The sequence below is a fragment of the Monodon monoceros genome, unplaced genomic scaffold, assembly GCF_005190385.1.
Source record: "Monodon monoceros isolate NGI ecotype Baffin Bay Population unplaced genomic scaffold, NGI_Narwhal_1 Super_Scaffold_14, whole genome shotgun sequence".
NCBI lineage: Eukaryota > Metazoa > Chordata > Mammalia > Artiodactyla > Monodontidae > Monodon > Monodon monoceros.
In genome coordinates, this window is record NW_021703770.1 from 50,073,546 (window position 1) to 50,086,217 (window position 12,672).

The window sequence follows — 12,672 nt, forward strand, 5'->3', positions numbered from 1 at the left end:
TTTTGCCCTGGCTTTTCTCTTCCCTGCCATTAAAATGATAAATGGAATATGGGTGTCGCAACAAGGAACTAAAAGTGTCAACATTCTATATTTCTGTAATTATGCTTTTCAAGAAACTGACTAAAATGTCTTGTAACAAAATGGAATTTGAATTACTTTGGTATATCCAATATATTTCATTTTTACTAATTTGGTTTTGTAGGTTTATAATTAACTGTGTTGTATATGAGGCTAATTTTAAAGCAGTATAAACTTTATAGATATGAGACTATAGAACTTTGACAAATTTCCTTATATAGGGAGTGGTCAGAGAATATTAATTAATATGGACTAAGAATCTAGCCCAGTTCCACAGCTTAATAATTTTTTTTTTTTTTTTTTCGGTATGCGGGCCTCTCACTGCTGTGGCCTCTCCCGTTCCGGAGCACAGGCTCTGGACGCGCAGGCTCAGCGGCCATGGGTCACGGGTCCAGCCGCTCCACGGCATGTGGGATCTTCCTGGACCAGGGCACGAACCCGTGTTCCCTGCATCAGCAGGTGGACTCCCAACCACTGCGCCATCAGGGAAGCCCAGCTTAATACATTTTAATAAAAATAATAATTATTAGCTTTTCAAAGATTTATACTTTATTAATACTATTAATTAGCATTAATGTATTGATTATGTGAATTGGTCTAGGACATAATGAATTTTCTTAACTGCCTGCTTGTGATATTTTTTCACTCAGATTTTCCATTATTTGCTTAGGTTTTCCCTATTAGATTTTTTTCAAATGCGATGTTAAAGTCAATTAATTAAGTAATTTTTGAAGAGACTTTTTTTTTTTTTTTTTTCCGGTACGCGGGCCTCTCACTGTTGTGGCCCCTCCCGTTGCGGAGCACAGGTTCTGGACACACAGGCCCAGCAGCCATGGCTCACTGGCCCAGCTGCTCTGCGGCATGTGGGATCCTCCCGGACCGGGGCACGAACCCGTGTCCCCTGCATCGGCAGGTGGACTCAACCACTGCGCCACCAGGGAAGCCCTGAAGAGACATTCTTTAAACTTCATGTAAATTTTAAATGCCCTGGAAAACAGAATTAGATTTGAATAATATTACAACACAGAAAGAGAGTCAGGCTGTCTGGGTCGAAGAATAAATCAATTTAACTTATAATTAAGTTAGTTCTGTATTTTTTACTTTTGTATTTATTTTGATTTAGTTAATAACTGGCTTCGAATATTTTGAGATGGAATTCAAAGTTTCTTTTAGGCAAAGATTGGAATCTGAGTACTGGTGATTCTCCAGTGATCTCTCTCTTCTTCCCTTTTGTAGTTGCTCAGGTACTTTTACGAATTCTCTCTTTGTCTCATTGCCTTTCCACAGCCTTTATTGGGTGCTGCTTTAAGGTACTGAAGATTTCCTGTGCTCAGGGGGATTTCTCTTGGGTATCTTGGTCTTTACATTACCTTCTTTGCCCCCTGCTGTGAACTCAGCAATGTCCCTGTGTTCCTCTTAGGGGAATCTCTCTCAGTTGCCTTTTTCTACCCCTGGTCACTTTCAGACTGCTGCCATGTACTTAGAAAGGACCACTGCATTTTGGGTAGTTTATTTCAATTTTCCCATACAATGGCCAGCCTTGGGTGAGCCATTGTTTTGCATTCAGAAAAGACCCCCATGTACCTTAGTGAGTTTCCATTAGCTCTTCTGACCTGCCTACAGTTACAAATATGCCACTGCTTTGCACTTGCAAAGTACAACTAGATATTCCTCTGGTTATTTTTCTCAGAGTTCCTACTCTAGTTAAAGCCTTTGGACATCTGCTGACCTTCAGTTTTGCAAAGACTCCTGTTCCTGGGGGTTCTTTCTTAGTCCTACTTTCTTGCCTCTACTTTTGATAGGCTCCTGCTTTTCACGTGGTAAATGCCCCCTAGGAAAGAACTGGTTAGTGAATTACTGTATTTGGGGCTCTTTAAATTTCTAATCTGTCAGGCCTGTCTTAAAATGGCCATTAAATATCTGTTAAAAGTTAATGCTGGTAACTGTTTACCCTAATCTGTATAGTGTTGGTTCCTCTTTGTGCCTTGTTTACAATAGTCAGGAATCATGGACTTCTCTTCTGCAATTTAAGTTTCTTTGCATATTTGGCTCACATTTTTCTTTTTTTTTTTTTAATTAGATAGTTTTTCTTATTTGTTAGTGTGGCAATGATGGTCTCTTGTAAATTTCTATATTCTAATCAGAATGGAAAGCCAAATGGCATGTTTTACCTACTGCAATTTTTGCTTTATGGACTAAGTGCTTGAGGGAGGCAAGTATTATTTTATAGGTTCATCTACTATTAAACTGGATTTTTCACAAAAAACTATTCTCATATTTATGAGGCATAATGAAATTATATATGCTGATCCTGGAATGAGGCAAATGAGAATGATCTTGAATGGAATTGTGATTAGAGAAATATAAAATTAACACTTTAATTTATTTGAGCTGTAATTTGTTACCTGTTGCTGGTCCTGTTCCCATTTTAAATTCAGTGGCTCTTAATAAAGTGAAATAAAATTTGGGCTTTTTATCTGTCATTGGGGCTTTTCTGTTATATTGCATCAATTAAACACTACCGTTCTAAGTATAATGACTTTCTCTGCTCCTATTTTTAAAATACCAATTGATGATAATGTTCTACCATAGCATATCATTAAAACTTATTAAAGAAAAGAATCCTCCAAATATATATTATGAGAGATACTGGAGGGTATTTTTTTTTAATATGGTGAAGAAGTAGTGTATATTCAGAAGAGTAGACTAGTATAATTCTGCCCCCATTCCATTTACAGTCCTTACAGTTTTTTAGAAGATGAAGTGCAAGCCTTATTAAAAATGCACACCTAAAATTCATTAGAAGTCATTATACTTTGTCTTCATACTGTTTTTTCTTATATAATTATGATCTTGTTTTTATAATCTTACTCAGATAGGGAAATATTTTTTAAATATTTCCAGTTACATTAATGTAGTAAATATTCCTGCTGTGATTAATGAGGGGCACTGATATTATATTCACACTCAAAATGATTTTCTTATTTAAAAAATGATTGCCACTTTCCAAGAATACCTTTGCTTATTGAAGTGAAACATCTGAATTTTAAACTTAACTAAAGCATATTGCATTATGAGAAAATAAATCTAATAATATAAGTTTATTTTTCTCAAAACAGTGTTTTTCATCTAAGTTGTTTAGAAACCCACTGGTGCTTTAAGAATTGTCTAATTTATTTATTCTCAAACTTTGGTCTTAGAATCCTTTATACTCTTAAAAATTATTAACAAACCCAAAGAGCTTTAGTTTATGTCAATTACATTTATCAATAGTTACCATATTAAAAATTAAAACAGAAATTTAAGTAACATATTTATTTTGTCATTTTAAAATAACAAGCATATTACATGTTAAATAAATATTTTTGCGAAAGATAACTATCTTTCAAAATATTTAGCCTATTATCTTTAATGTTTGACTTAATACATGTCAACTGGATCACAGGAAAACTCTATTATATATTATTTAAAGAATGAGAGTAAAAAGGCAAATTATGTCTTCATATTATTATGGAAATAATTTTAGACAGGCAGAAGCTATGAAAAAATTTTCAGAGTACCTGGACCACACTTTTAGAACCACTGAACCATTAAGTAAGACACTGAAATATGATTGCTGAAGTACCTAATAGTTTGTGGATAATTCTTCCATTAAAACTTAACTCTTCAAGGGACTTCCCTGGAAGTCCAGTGGTTAAGACTCTGTCCTTCCACTGCAGGGGACGCGGGTTCGATCCCTGGCGGGGGACTAAGATCCCGCATGGTGCAACAAGGCGCCCCCCCAAAAAAAGAAAAACCTTAACTGTTTGATACCTCTCTGGCTGTCTCTTGTGGATTTAAAATTTCCCCAAAAGCTGATTCAGTTTGTTATAAAACAGAAACTAACACACCTTTGTAAAGCAATTATACTCCAATAAAGATGTTTTATATATATATATATATATATATGTACTTAACATGGTGCCTAGCACGAAGTCAGTACTCAATAAATATTAGCTATTGTATGTATTATATTAACAAATATTAACTATTATATTAATTATATTAGTGCACATTAGCTATTATACTCATTATTATAACATTATTAAAATAATCATATCTATTAATTATTCATCATGAAAAATAAAAAAAAAAATCCCATCCAAGTACTAACCAGGCCCGACCCTGCTTATCTTCCGAGATCAGACGAGATCAGGCGCGTTCAGGGTGGTATGGCCGTAGAGGCGGAGAAGCTCTGGCCGCAGGAAGCGCATGCGCAACCGGGTCCCCAAACATGGAGTCTTGTAGCCCAGGTCTTACCTGAATCAGGATGAGGGAGTGGTGGGTCCAGGTGGGGCTGTTGGCTGTGCCCCTGCTTGCAGCCTATCTGCACATCCCCCCGCCCCCCCCCAGCTTTCCCCTGCTCTTCACTCATGGAAGTCATCAGGCAATTTTTTTTTTTACCTACAAGGGACTGAATATCTTCTACCAAGACTCTGTGGGTGTGGTTGGAAGTCCAGAGATAGTTGTGCTTTTACACGGCTTTCCAACGTCCAGCTATGACTGGTACAAGATTTGCGAAGGTCTGACCCTCAGGTTTCATCGAGTGATTGCCCTTGATTTCCTAGGCTTTGGCTTCAGTGACAAACCGAGACCACATCACTATTCCATATTCGAGCAGGCCAGCATCGTGGAAGCTCTTTTGCGGCATCTGGGGCTCCAGAACCGTAGGATCAAACTGTTTTCTCACGACTATGGGGATATTGTTGCTCAGGAGCTGCTCTATAGGTTCAAGCAGAATCGATCTGGTCAGCTTACCATCAAGAGTCTCTGTCTGTCGAATGGAGGTATATTTCCTGAGACTCACCATCCTCTTCTTCTCCAAAAGCTTCTAAAAGATGGAGGCATGCTGTCACCCATCCTCACGCGACTGATGAACTTCTTCGTATTCTCTCGAGGTCTCACCCCGGTCTTTGGTCCATACACCCGACCCTCTGAGAGTGAACTGTGGGACATGTGGGCAGGGATACGCAACAATGACGGGAACTTGGTTATTGACAGTCTCTTGCAGTACATCAATCAAAGGAAAAAGTTTAGAAGATGCTGGGTGGGAGCTCTTGCCTCTGTATCTATGCCCATTCATTTTATCTATGGGCCATTGGATCCAGTGAATCCCTATCCAGAGTTTTTGGAGCTGTACAGGAAAACGCTGCTGCTGTCCACAGTGTTGATTCTGGATGACCACATTAGCCACTATCCACAGCTAGAGGATCCCATGGGTTTCTTGAATGCATATATGGGCTTCATCAACTCCTTCTGAGCTGGAAAGAGTAACTTCCCTGTATTACCTCCCCTATTCCCTTATCTGTTGTGTATTCCACTTAGCAAGAAATGCCCAAAAGAGGTCCTGGCCACCAAACACTATTCTCTCACAAAAGTCCACCTGACTCACACTGGTGAACAGCATATAGTAAAAAGCCAGCAGAAGCTCTAAGGGTGACCTAATAGTCCACCTCCCATTCCTTTGACATCTGATCAAGTGTATGGACTTGCCTTTGTCTTTGTGTTAATAGGAAATTCTGATGGGCACTACTACTTACTGATGCAGAAAGACAGACAGATATTCTTTTGCATAAAAGTCTTTGAAACACTTCTATGGACTTTTCTGAAATATTTAGAAATGCTAATTTCTGGCCCTGGTTGGAATTATCTAAAGGTGCCACCTTCACCTCACCTTGAATGGCTTTAATTCTCTAAGTGACACAGCTTCAAGTGAAAATGAGTCTCCCTTGTCATAACTTTGGATTTAGTTTGATTAGCTGCTTCTAACTGTAGTCATTTTGTTAGACTTTCATTTCAATAATGCAGTATTCTAATTATACTTTAAGACTATGATTTACCTACAGGTATTATGTATGTATTTTATAAGGACACTAAACCAGCAGACACTTACTCTAGCAGAGTAGTTTAACCTTATTAAACATGTTTCATTTCTGAGTAAATTGAAGTAAAGCCAAGCCATTTACAGAATTTCCTAAAATCACAGAACATTAAGGACAGTAGTCTCTGTGCCAGAGATTTACTGTTATTTGCTGTTAGAACTGGTCTTTCCAGCTAATAACAGTCGGACTCATCATACCTCAGTGCTTAGAAGCATGTCCCTCCTGAGCCAGAGTGGAGAGGAGGGGATCGTTGTACAGTCCAAGTTACCAGGCTGAATATATACTGATTGCTTAACTTCTCATTGGTTGTCCAAGAGAGGGTTCCTCATGTAGCTCAGCAATTCCTGTACTTTACAGATGGGAAAGTTCCAGAAACTTTAAGAACAAAGTCTGAAAGTTCTATGAGTAAACGGTGCTGAATACTTTTTTTTTTTTTAAGCCACAGTTTCATTGTCTTAGTTAAAACAGGATTATTGAGTGGTGATTTTAAATTCTTTTTTATTTTTTTATTAGCAACTTCAAGTATAACAACTGGAATAAGTGTTTATTTTCTATTAATAAAAATGAATTTTGACAAAAAAAAAATAGAACAGGTGCCATGAACATTCTCACACCTCTTTGGCAAAGGTAATTTGATATGATAATATGAAATCTCTAAACCAATTGTATTGTCTAGCTTTTCTGTTTAATATTTATATGTCTACGGAGAAAATGATTCCCTGTAACATTTTTTACACTAAATAAATGTAGAGATTGCATTTGGTTCAGAATAAAGTTATGTTAATTTCTGCTTCTTTCCATCCTGGTGCATGGCAGATGCCCAATCAATGTTTATTGAGTTAACTTCATTTAAACATCTATCAGTTGAAGACATAGTGTGGTAAGCAGCTTTAGTCATGGCTCCCAATGACCCCTCCCTCCCAGTATTCCTGCCTTTGTGCTCATCCCTTAAGTGTGGGCTAGACCTAATGATTTGCTTCTAACCAATAGGATACAATAAAAAAGATGAGATATCACTTTCATGATTAAGCTACAAAAGTAGGTGACTTTCTGGCTCTCTCTCTCTCTCTCTCTTTCTTGCTGTTACTGTCTTTTGCATTCTTGTTTGCCTGAACAGATGAAGCAAGATGCCATGCTGTGAGATGATCTTTGAAAGCCCCACATGACTAGGAACAGAGGGACAGTCAACAGCTTGTGAGCCTCAGAGCCCTCAGTCCAATAACCCACAAGAAACTAAATCTATCCAACAAATAGAAGAGTCAGCTAGGAAGTGGATCCTTTCCAGTCAAGTTCTGAGTTGATTTCCATCAGTAAGACCCACACTCAAAAGACTTGGCTAAGATGTACTTAGATTCCTGACCAACAGTACCTGTGAAATAATAATTGTTGTTAATTTAAGATACTAAGTAATTGAATGATTTGTTATGTAATAATACATAACTAAGACACTTAGCAAGAATTGTGATATGGGATAAAAATAAGTGGAATAGGAACACTGCTTATAGACTTTTGGAGATGGTAATTCACAGTATAGTTATTTGTTGTTTTAGAAAGAACAAGCTCAATTCTAAATGCCAGATTGATAATACTCCTATTACTTAATAAGGTTCTTTTAAAATTGAATATTTTACACCATTTTCTTTTTATCTTAAATTTTTAATTTTATTACACTTTCTACAAATAAGTGTATCCTAATATAATATGCACTTATACCTTAAAGTTTTTTGGATTATTTTATTGTCATCTTCAACAATATCTGTTTATTACTTATCCTTACTGCTATCCCTACAACTATATCCTCTAAGCATAGATATAAATTTAAATTGAAAATATTTTTTAATGTCCTTTGACCAGATGTGTTTAAGAATTTTTGTGTGTGTGTGTGTGTCTAAGAATTTTAAATGCATCTTCTGGAATTAGGCATCATTAGAATTAGTATACATCAGACATATTACATTTTTGATAAATAATTATTGAATATAAGTATAAAATTATGAAACTGCATATTATTGTGATGAGCAGGTCTCTTTTCCAAATTATTTTACATATTAAATGTTATTGCCTCCTGCAAGAATAAGACAGAATACAGCATCATCAGCTGTTTTGATTTAAATAATGTAATTGCTAACAAGTCTGGTTGAAAATAATAAGTAGAAAAAAATTTAAAAGTTTTTTATGACAATATCACTCAATTATTTATCTCTTTCTGTGCTATATGCTGAAACTTTAATATATATTCCTTGAATTCTTTTTAGTGTAAATAATGGGAAACCACATGTATTTCACACAATTTGTTATTCAGTGATTATCGCTCACTTCCTCAACCCCAACATTGATATTTGAAATTATCATTTTAGTCACTAAGTTATAAACTTTTTTTTTTAAACTGAAGAAGATGGAGCATAAAAAGAAGACTCCTGCATGTTATCTGATGATGAGCCTTTTCTCAGGCAGGTTTTTTTTAATGAATGTGTATATACTAAAAGCAGTTGAAAATTAGCAAAATTAAAACTGTTCTGCAAACTTTGCCTTATAGCACTCCAGGGGCACAAATAGCCAAAAATGACGATTTTCTTTCTTACCGTGTCAAAAAGATTTCACTGTTGAAATAATTTCAGGACTTATGAAAGCATCTCTACTTTGTAAAATCTACCTCTGAAATATTTTAGATACATTATTGATTTATGTCCTAAACTCCAAATAGAATTCCAGTTCTCACACATGTGCATCTCTTCTTGTACTTACAGTGGTAAAGAATATACTATCAACTCAATTGTACGAGTTGAAAATCTGGAAGTCATCTTAAAGCTTCCATCTCTTTTGTCCACTGTAGCAATAAATCAACATGCTCCATCTGTTTCACTATCTATTAAATTGGCAGACACTTCAGGCTTTCTTCCCTTCTGCATAGATTCACTGCCACTGTTGTAGCTTAGGCAGTGATACCTTTTCTGGCAACAGTTTCCTAAATCTTCTTCCCTCCTTTAACCTTTCTACCATTCTAATGCACTCCAGAATGCTATGCATGTAGTCATTGTAATAAGCATTTTTGATCATGTCATCTTTTCTCAAAATTCTCCAATGGCTACTCATTATTTAAACGATAAAATCAACATTAATTAACCTACTCTGTAAGACTCTCCATGGCATGACCTTCATGTTCTGACAGGTCGTAATTATGCATTGTCATAAATTTTCATTAATACAACAATATTCTTTTCTAGTACAATCAACTTTCTATTTATCTGCAGCACCACACAATAGCCATAGTTCTTTCACAGTAGTTTCTAAGTTTCTTATGCATTTTCCATGTTTCCCCCCTCTCTTTCTAGCATTTTAAATTACCCTCCATGCAATCCATGTATTCTTCAAGCAACAATTATGAGGCATCTACTCTGTGACCATTGCAATGCTAGACCTCAGAGATAAAACTATGACTGTCATTATCATGCTTTGGAGGAGTGTACAGTTTAATGACAACAAATAAAATTTTCCTCCTGATTTTTTCCCTAATGAATTTTTACTTATATTTTGTCTCATTTTAAATGTGTTCATCTCTTTGTAGGTTAACCTGACCTTATCAGGCAGAAGTTAAGTGTTCTTTCAATTATGACCAGCATGCTTCTTTTAAATGCATCTAGTATACAAAGCATTTGGAATATTTTTAAAGCTTGTATGTTTGATATTTTATTAGGCTGTAAACTTCTTTAAATGAGGAATTTTTGTTCCTTTGGTTTTCAATTCCACGTACTATATAGATTTGAGCACATATATGTGGTTAATAACATCTAGTGAATTAAGTGTTTGAGCGTCAATCCTCTGAAAGCTATATGTACATCTGCAAACTATGTTCCTTATTTCTTAGATCATGCAATTGTTGTCGAACTATGCTAACATTAGAATTTGCTACAAGCAGTGCCTTATTAATGAAAATCAATAGCAATAAGTAACAACACCCTACTCAGTGTCAAAGCCTATTTAAATTTAAATGGAATCAAAAGTCATCTAGTTAAAGTTTTCACTTAAAAGATCTACTGAAAAAAGACGTTTAAAACAGAATGGAAAAGTAAGGTTTATGACCTGTATCTCTTGTCTTCCAGGGCAATCAATGCTTTCTTTACTAGATAAAACTCTTCTATTTTTTGTTCATGTGTTTTTATCCTCAGCCAAGAAACAACTTTCTTTTTCTCAGTCCCTTTAGCCACTGTAGGGAAAAAAATATGACTGTAGGAAATGGTCATAAATTTTGTTATTTCAGGCATAATTAGCAGTTCACAATGTTCTTTGTTCTCAGAGAGCAATTTACTTGGATAACCATCACTGCATAATTAACAAGTGCCCACTATGTAAACTGGGGTTTACTTTTCTGCCCATCACTGATTTAAGACAATTTTAATTCCAAGTAAAAGAAAACTCAATTCAAACTTATTTAAACAATTGAGAGAATGTTTTGACTCATATAATTAAAATTCCTAGACACAGTTTGCTCAAGGCTCTGGCATGTTTTGTTTAAAATTCTCTAAGCTTGTGATTCCCCTGTATCAACTTCCTCTTCGGATTGGCTTCTCCCACTTTAGCAAATGGCTTCAGCAATTACAGGTCTCCAATTAACAGACCATCTTATGCAGAACAAGCTTTGCACTGAATGAACAATGATTGGACCTAATCCCTTTAGGCAGGTGTATACCATGCACCAATTATTTTAAGCTTGGTTTACCTGGTACAGTCACTACGGTAAGAGGAATGAGGATTTACTCACTGGTTTATCACCCAAACAATGTAACTGTCACATGGGGAAATTGTAGTTTAGATGTGTAAAGATAACTAGAGTGAACAATATAAACTATCAGTTAAAAGAAAATATTAACCTAATTCACCTTTCAAAAGTCACTTATTTTCACTTATATGGTTAGAAGAATTCATCAGAGGAAGCTGCACTAATGCAGCTACACTGCATCGAGGTATTTATATTATCAATTCATTTCCCTTTACTGATTGAGTCTTTCCCATCTTCATACAAAATTGCTGCTATTTATTCCATATTTAAAACTAACTAGGTAACAAAAGAAAACAACAGCAAAAACCCTCTCTTGACTTTATTTTCCCTTGCAACAATTAGCTTATTTCTTTCACTTGATTGATAGCAAAACTCCACAAAAAATTATCCACATATACAATTCTAGTTTCTCTTCTTCCATTGTTCCCCAAACCCACTCCAATAAAACTTTTGCCACCAGGCTTATTAAGGTTAAAAACTACCTGTACATTTCAAAATCCAACGGTCACTCTGTGTTCCACAACCTGCTTGATCTGGTTGAACTCTTCTTTCATGAAATGTTTTAATTATCTGGCTTCCAGGACACCATAATTTGTGTTTCTTTCTTTCTTTTTTCCCTACTAATTCACTGGCCATTTCTTCTCATTTCCCTTTATTAGTAGATTGTCATGTTTAAGAATTCTTAGTACAAAAAGAACTCGGGAATCTTCTTTTTTGTCTTTCTACACTAGTCTCTTGGTGATCTTATGCAATTCATGGCTCTAAATACCATCTGCATGATGACAACTCCTAAATATATATATCAGTAATTTTGTATTCTCACTTTAATCATAAATTGCATGTATAATTATCTATTAGATATGTCCACTTGACTAAGTGGAATCTCAAACTTAATATCCTTGACTTACTTCAAGTTCACCTCCTGATATTCCATACAGAAACAGTCCTGATATTCCCGATCAAAATAGGTGACAATTCCATTTTTCTAATTGCTCATGGTAAAAACACTAGTGATACATTCTTGATTCCTTTATTTGTGAGAAGGCCAGATATAGACCTTCTAAATTCCCATTCTTTGATTCATAAATGATTTGCTGAATTTTTTGTGCTCACTGATTAATAAGAAAATGCTTTTAACTGAATTTTGGTTAACATTCTCTCCTTTCCCCATACCCTGAACATGCCTCTTATTATCTAATAAGAGTATTAGGGCTAAAATTGATTAATGAGGAGTTTGATTTTAAAATGAGGTGGTCTATTTATAAGATAAACTATATCTTCAAGAGACATTTATAAAATATGCTTTAAAATTCAGTAATATAAAAAAAGTTTTAAATTGGTTGTTTAGTGTTTCAAATCTTATTCATGAAATCATTTAAACAAACTGCTCCAATAGTTCCTATCATCACTTGAAAATGTCAATGAACTAGTTTTTAATGTTTGGTTCCACCCCCCCAAATCATGCAATCAGCTTGTTCTTTCCCTAGTACACTTATGTAATTGTTTTAGTTAAAAGCCTATGGTTTATACTTAAGACAACTAAATGACATAAAGATGAATTGCACTAAGAAGCCATTCATGGTAACTGAAACAGTGTCATTTGCTGCATGTATGGACTGTTGCAAAAGTTTGAGCTCTGGGTATACAACCTACTCTTCACCCTTTGTAGAAAAATTACCTGGCTTTTCATAATATATTGCATTCTCTATACTATCTTGTGGTTTTCATTTTCTGTGAAAGCATGATGAATGCATTATATATAAATTCCTAGTCTTTCTACTAAATGCAGGGCATAGCCATTAATTAAAGTGTGACCATTCCAGTTTATAAAATATAGCTTCAACCAAACTGGCAGACATCACCTGCTTCATTTCTCTTTGTTCCAGAAGGTAACAT

General features: G+C 35.2%; 1 pseudogene; it reads left to right on the top strand.

Annotated features, from left to right (window-relative positions):
* Positions 1-4,387: 4,387 nt before the first annotated feature.
* Positions 4,388-5,377, top strand: LOC114895567 (annotated as a pseudogene).
* The last annotated feature ends 7,295 nt before the right edge of the window (positions 5,378-12,672 follow it).